The sequence below is a fragment of the Eufriesea mexicana genome, unplaced genomic scaffold (genome assembly GCF_001483705.2).
Source record: "Eufriesea mexicana isolate 0111107269 unplaced genomic scaffold, ASM148370v2 scaffold47447484, whole genome shotgun sequence".
In the NCBI taxonomy this organism is placed as follows: Eukaryota; Metazoa; Arthropoda; class Insecta; order Hymenoptera; family Apidae; genus Eufriesea; species Eufriesea mexicana.
In genome coordinates, this window is record NW_016907864.1 from 1,313,508 (window position 1) to 1,321,338 (window position 7,831).

Consider the following 7,831-nt stretch of genomic DNA (forward strand, 5'->3'; position numbering starts at 1 on the left):
TGAGTTACGCTTAAACTATGCGCGAACTAAGCGCGGGTTAGATTAGATAGGATCTGAATTAGGACTAGGTTACTCGTTAACCGAATACCAAGATTGCACGTGTCTCGGCCGCGTAAGGCTCTCCACTTACAAATTAGATCAGATTTGAGCCGAACCCGGTCTGCGAATACCTATGTACGTACAACGGTAAATTGAAATTTCGAGATATATTTTGACACGTGTCAATTTATCGAAGACGGATTTGGAGATTTGAGACGATTTAACGCGGATTCGAAAGAATTGAACCGTGTTCCAGGTGAGTCGACTGTATTACGAATAAAAAATATGGCGTCGGAGGAAGACGTCGGTGTGTAAAATAATAAATCGAACGATCACGAGCGAGCGTGGAAACGAAAAATCGCGCGGAGATCGGGGAACCGGCTCCACCGCCATGATCGCGTCCGTCCTCTTTTTATTTTATCAAAAATCCCGCTGGTTCTTTTTTTTCTGTAAATTTGCTCGATAGAACGGTAGCGGGTGAACGTGATCCTCGCGGGAAAATTAATTCCGGGATTTTTCGTTTTGAAGCACGCGAGAGTTCAATAATAAACGGATTTGTCGGCGAACGTGAATGTACTATGTATGCCGGGCGCGTTTGAATATTCCGAAACCTGGAGGCCGCGTATCGGGCCGCCTTTGATAGGATAAAATTTTCCCGGGCCTCCTGAGGAAAATCGCTTCGCCGGTGAAACCCGGTACCCGGTGGTGTAACTCACAGGGAATAACAGCGTTTAGCGATTCGTATTCCGGCCCTGTCTAAGGATTTTTAGGACGCTCGCGGTGGTTCGTTCTTAGTCACACGTCGGTAAGGGAATCGGTACGTGACATTAAGCAGTAATGCCACGTGGCACGACGTCCGCACGGCACGGAACTTGAAATAGTATTACGGTTGGTCCCACGTCACGCTACTACCGCTTCTCTCTTTCTCCCTCTCTCTTCCTTTACATCTCCCCGTCCTGCTCTTTCGACCTGTCCACCTTCGAACAGCCTCATCCCGAATGTACGGTATAATATGTCACGGACTGCATGACAAAGAACGGGGTGGGGGGAATGTAGCGGCAGAAAGGGAATAAAATTCCTTTGCGTGAATTTTAATTGTCCGTTTGGAAACAAAAGGGAGGCGAGTACTGGCGAGCGAAAGAGAAAAAATCGAAAAAAAAAAAACAAAAAAAAAAAATATGGGGAACGAAAAAATAAAAAAACGTATGGCCACCAGACGAGAGGTACAAACTGTCGATACCGCGCGCGATATCTCCTCCGCAATATTTCTACCCCGTTCTTTTTTTTCCCCCTGTCCGATTTTTTTTTTTCATACATGTACACACGTTCACGTACGTGTGCGCGTTTTGTTTTCTTCGTCCTTTTTTTACCACCTTTTGCTTCTTTTTATTTTTCTTTTTTTTTTTTTTTTAAATTTCACAGTTTAATTTATAGAGTGGATAACTCGAGTCTCTCGGACATACAATGACAAGTCCGAAACGCTCGAAAAACGTAGTGGAAGTTGTTTACTATAAAACGGGTTGACCAACCTGTGTTTACCTTCGACGACCGGGAGTAGGTGGCGGAGGAGTGGGAGAAAAAAAAAAAGGAGTGAAAAATGGTTTTTCCAATATCGCTGAATGATCGCGTACCGGCCCCGCGTGAAATTTATCTCATCCGCCGCGCGTCCGCAGGCTCAATAAATAGATCTCTCGATATTCACTCGATTTTAAATGTAAATAGACCAAAAATCACGAATGCTCGACTGGACGGCGCGGCTCTTTGGATGGGACCGGCACACGGTAAAATAGATACATAGTTCGCGACCTAAATAGCGTCCCTTGCCCCGTGCCCACCACGTGTACCTTGCCTAATTCCCTAGCGACAAGCAAATATGTGCTTCTAATTACCATCGATATTAATTACGTGTTTGCCAGCGCGAATCATTTTATTAGCGGGACGCGTGGAAACCGAAGTTGAATTTCCGCGTGACCGGGAACGGGGATGCCGGCTCGTTTCCTCATCAAGGGAAAGCCGGGGAGTAAAAAGCAGAAACTTCAAACGATCGTCTCACGATCGATTAAACGCGCGATGATTGCTCGCGTCGTGACGATCTAAACGAATACGCGCGTCGCTTCGCGGTCTCTCCTTCCTTCGTTTTCTTTGAGAAAAAAGAAAAGAAAAAATGGGGGAAAAAGAGGTAGAAAAATGGGGGAAAGGGAAAGAAAGGACGGGGGAGGGGGTGGGAAGGAAAAGGAAGAAAAGAGAGATGAAAAGAGGGAGAAAGAAAGGAAAATGCAGCGCGGTCGGCTGACGTTTTCACAATTTGTCAGGAATTCATTCCATTTTTCGTTCTCAAAGAGACACGAACCCCGGAGGAAAGATTAAAGTTTTTAGAGAAAAAAACGCGCGCGCAGGCACACACGTAGAGAGATATGCATGCAGCCGGGTGGCGGAAATTGCGTGCATCGATGGGGTACGAAAAAGGAACGAAGCGAGCGACCTGCACCCTTTGTAAAGAGCGAGCAAATTCAAAAGACGATGTTCCAGCTTTTGCACACCTCATAAACGAAGCTACCGTGAAACGGATCTTTCACGTATTGAATTGTAAATAACACACTACCCTCTGAATATAATGCACGCGAAAGCATGGCCGCCTTTACCTCGATCGCTTTCTATTTTCAATACGCGTTGGGGGTCGCGAGATCCGCGTCACCGAGCTTATATAATTACCGATCTCTGTAATCGCGTTAACTTATTACGGGCTATATAAACTCACTACCCGTATATACGTGTAAAAGTTCGGCTGTAATCCACTTAGCGATCGTACATTCGCGATCCGAAAAAATTTTAATTTATCCGTTAATCGGTTCGCGGAAAGTCTACGCATTTATCAAAGGAAAATAAATAAAAATAAATTCCGTGTTCTCAAAAAAATTGCACGATTTAACCGAATAGTAAAACAAGGATCGACGTTTGGAACTTTGAGTCACCATATCGCGTTTGAGAACAAGAATGTCCGAAACATAAACTCACAAGGAGAGTGCAGGTCCTTCGGGTCATAGATTTAGTTGAAATTTTGCAGGTTTGTAGATTTAGTCATCCAGTTCAAGGAAATATATCATTAAAAGGGCTACTACTTAATGGTTTTCGAGATATTTATGATTAGGGTTTTATTATTGCCCTAATCGAATATTTATCAAGTGCCGTTGTGGCCTAATGGTGATATCCGAAAATTGCCACCAGCGTGGGCACACATGCTGTTGTTAGGTCACAATGCCACTTGATAACTACCAATAACTATTTGGAAGAAATCTCTAGTTAAGAACTATTAGCTCTCTACTATTAACTCTTTTATTAACTTTCCTTGTTAACTGCAATCCTCTACTAAATGAGCAATTTTGTTGATCAGGCAAAGTACTCTACTCTCCTATGACGAACTCTGTCAAAGAAGCTTCCTTAAATTTTTAATTTTTAATTCCCACGCTGGTAGCAATTTTCGGAAGTTGCCGTTAGATCACCATGTCACTTTGTTAAGATAGTAACTGCAAATCGCTATCCGTGTGTTGGAAATTTGTGTATCTAGACATAGGTATGATATCTACTGGACGGTTGGCATTTTAGCCATCATTTATTTTTTCCTGACTCTCTCGAACGTAATCGCAGAGACCAGAGAACCGCTAACACGTGCTTTGTAATAAAGAATTATAAAAGTAATACCACTACGCGTGATTTATTAAATCAAAGAACTCTAACACACTTGACAACTATCGATAACTATTCGGTAGAAATCTCTAGTTAAGAATAATAAAATTTTAACCATAAATATCTCAAAAACTATCGAGTAATTGCCCTTGTAATATTTTCCTGAACTGCATAATTAAATCTACAAACCTGCAAAGTTTCAATTAAATCAATGACCCAAAGGACTGCACTCTGCTTGTCATCTGCGCTCAAGTGCGAAATTCTAAACGCAATTATTCGTATCTCGTATATCTATCTCGTGGAAAAATAAATACACCATCCAAGAAAAATTTCTGCAAGTGTCTTCCTAGCTTTTCCCTGTTTCACCTGGACGCGATGCACGGTCGAAACTTCGAGGTTTCCATTTAATATTCGAAACTGTATTTATCAACCGAGGGTTTTATTAACGAAGGTAGCCAATCGATCACGGGACGTAAAAAATGCCCGGGTGACAACAGGTATCCAGCATGAACATTCGTATAATGAAAGTGCCGGCGAGAGTGGTCCCATTGTGTTTGGTGGTTTTGACTAAAGGTTTATTGCATGTGCCAACTTTGACAGAGGTCTTTATCCAACGAACGCGAGGCATTTATCGCGTTACCCCCGACAACGAACGGCCTCTGCCGTGGCCCATGCTTTTTAACAATGTCCCGAGCGACTTACGGACCCGGCCCGCTTTAACTTACAATCAGTATTCGCTTTGAAGTAGCCCGCATACTTATCGCCTTGATTGACGTACCCTTTTCGTGGTGCTACTAAGCGAGAAGCATATTTACATGAAAATAAATGCACCTTGCCGGGCCGGCCACGAGGTACGTCACGGCAAAGGAAGGGAAGGAATGATCGAAACGAATTCGGCTCGAACCGCTGCGAAATTAAACCCAAACAACGAAAATGAATATCCCCGTACCTCCTGCCGTCGTTCAACCGATCATCCGCAGATATTATTCGGTTTTTCAAATGAGATTTCCCGCTACTTTTTATTTTCCGGACTATCGTTCCATTTCGACAGACGTGGAATAGCGGAAACGCGAGGATATACGAAGTTTATCCTTCGATAATTATTTTTCCTCCATTATTGTCCTTTTTATTTCATCCTTTTTTTTTTTCTTTTTAATACTGTGAAGAAATAAATAAGTATATACCTAAAATCAACTGTAAATCGATAACACGTCCCACACAATGTTGGAGAATAAACGTTGCGTGTGTGAGGGGTGTGAATCATTAATCCTTAAGGACACTCTGTGATATTAACCAAGGCGTACTGATTATGATAAACCAAAGTAAAAGTAAAATCCGTGAGCATACCTAATCCCAACACCCAACAGTAAAATTATATCAAATATTATCCAACTTGGAAAGATTCGAATTATTAAAATTTTTTAATCATCTTCCTCTCTTTCTCAGCGAACCTGTGATATTTCGAAAAATTCGAGGTAGTAAAGAGAAAGATCGTAAAAGTGTATTAAAAATTATTAGGGTGCGATAATTCTGAAGGCCCGGTTTTTTGACCAAGGCGTACTGATTATGATAAACCAAAGTAAAAGTAAAATCCGTGAGCATACCTAATCCCAACACCCAACAGTAAAATTATATCAAATATTATCCAACTTGGAAAGATTCGAATTATTAAAATTTTTTAATCATCTTCCTCTCTTTCTCAGCGAAACTGTGATATTTACAAAAATTTGGAGTAGTAAAGAGAAAGATCGTAAAAGTGTATTAAAAATTATTAGGGTGCGATAATTCTGAAGGCCCGGTTTTTTGACACGATGCCGTTTTTTTCAGTGCACCATTTCGTTGAAAAAAAAAAAAAAAGAAAAATGGAAAAAAATACTGGCGTATTAAAGAGATCGTTCAGACGAGAGAAATTCGACGATTCGACGGAAAACTCGACAATGCAACGAGGATAGAGCCAGCCGAAATAGACGATCGCGATGACCAATCAGTTCCTGATCGAGATCTTAGAATAACCCTGAATGAATAACACGGCTGATTTTTATTCCATCTAACCAACGGGACGGTGGATTCGAAGTAATAGGTTTTCGGTCAAATCGAATCCTGCTTCTCTATCATCGATAATTCAGATGCAACTGTCGGCTTCGATCTTTAATTCCAGTTCCATGTTTCATTTCATTCGCGTCGGGCTTCGAAACAACGATGGAAACGATAAAAACGATTGGGTCATAGATGGAACGAAGATGTTCCGCGGCCCGGATGACATTTTTATCTGGCGTGCGGAATCACGCGACGAATCGATTAAACGCGTTGCGTGGTGAATCTGCATGCCAAAAAAGAGACGTCTCTATGGGAAAGAAAACAGAAATCGTGATATAATCGATTTCGAAATGACAAATTCGACATACCAATCGTCGCGTCCACTTCGGGGATAATCCAATTCCAAAGAGATCGAGGTAATTTCTCGACCTCTCGATACGCGAGAAGCAGGGATGGCTTTCCCGAAACTCGCCCGAAAAGAAGAAATTGTAGAAAGTTTCGAGTTTCGGGAACTCGAAACTTTTCTCGTGACTCCGAATTCCCGAGAATTAGGTAAAAAGGGAGTACGAAATTGATGAATAGAGAGAAAATATCTCATTACGCCACTATTATTCTTCGAAAGACTGTTCTTTTTTGACGAGCTTCGTTATAATAATAGTCGGCAAAAAGGGAAATGAATTAGGTCGAGGAAGAGTTTAAATATTAATAGATCTTGACCAGCAATCGGAATTAAATACTTTTCTATATTATCATAACGTTAATTTATGCATTTACTGCTAATCTTAATTTAAAATTTTAACTTTGTAATTTATCACCGAGAAACGCAATTCTCGTAATCCAATTAGAGAACAATAGAGATCTATCTACCAATCTATCTGCCTACGCTATTGCATTTCCGTTTCTACTGTATCTAACTACGAGGAATAAAAATTCGCCGAAAAAAGTTTCTAGCATCGATATCAAAAATATAAAAAAATTCAAGAGCTCCATCTGTCCAAGCTCTGAAAAGTTTCAAATTCCGGTTGCAAAAATTCAAAAAATAAAATTCCCGGTAAAAATCAGCCCCAATAAGAAGGAATTTTTATCCGACGTGGAATAAACGCGTGGCAATTTTAGGAGAAAGAGAAAAAGGAGGAAAAATAAGCGTTATATTACGATGGCGGACAATTCGATGGAGTAAATAGCAGCAAACAAACTTATCGTCGGATCATGATTCGCGCTCGCGTTTTGCACATAATAGCCGTCAGCAGTGTACGACACTGAAAATAACGCGGAAAACCGCACGCAGAACCGCTTACGAGCGTATTGTCTGACAAATATAGTCGCAGGCCATAGGACGCTGCACTTATATATTTACATACATCATGAGCGTCGATCGCATTGTACGATATACGGGGGCCACGGTGTTCGATGTTAATTTATAGCCGTTGATTTTACGATCGGCAACGGGTTAGGAAAAGAATTTCTAATCCGGTGGGGCAGCGATGCGTGCAAACGGACGACGCGCGATATTTATTTCGATCAAACGTTGCACAGGTAACGGGGTGAAGGGGGTGGCAGATTTACTCGACAACGCGGCTTCCATAAATCGTCGAATGGCGAGGGTCGTAGGCGCTATTAGCCGAATGTGTCGTTCGTTACCAGGTCCCGTCAGCGTGGCCGAGTTCCACGGAATTTTAATTATTTCCATGCTATCAACGGGTCCATGCCATCTCGTCAGACACGGAAATCGGTATCGGGCAACGGATCATCGCGCCAATCGAATCCGCGGCCATCTTGCTTCTATTCCCAACTTCTATTCACCGGACACGTCGAATCTAGCGGGTTCGCGATGCGCGAAAATTCGCTAGACTCGCCTCGATTCTTGCGATTTTTCATCGAAACGACGGAAAAAAGATGGCCGACCACGATAGGAGCAACTCCTGATCGTGGGATGGGGAGTTTATGAAACGGGGAAAAATCAGGTGCACCGAATTAAAAAAGGGATCGAAAGCTCGTGAAATCCGATGACACAGCCATTAGTCACGGTCCTTCCGAGAGGCATTATCTGAGACTCAGGCCTCGTACACGA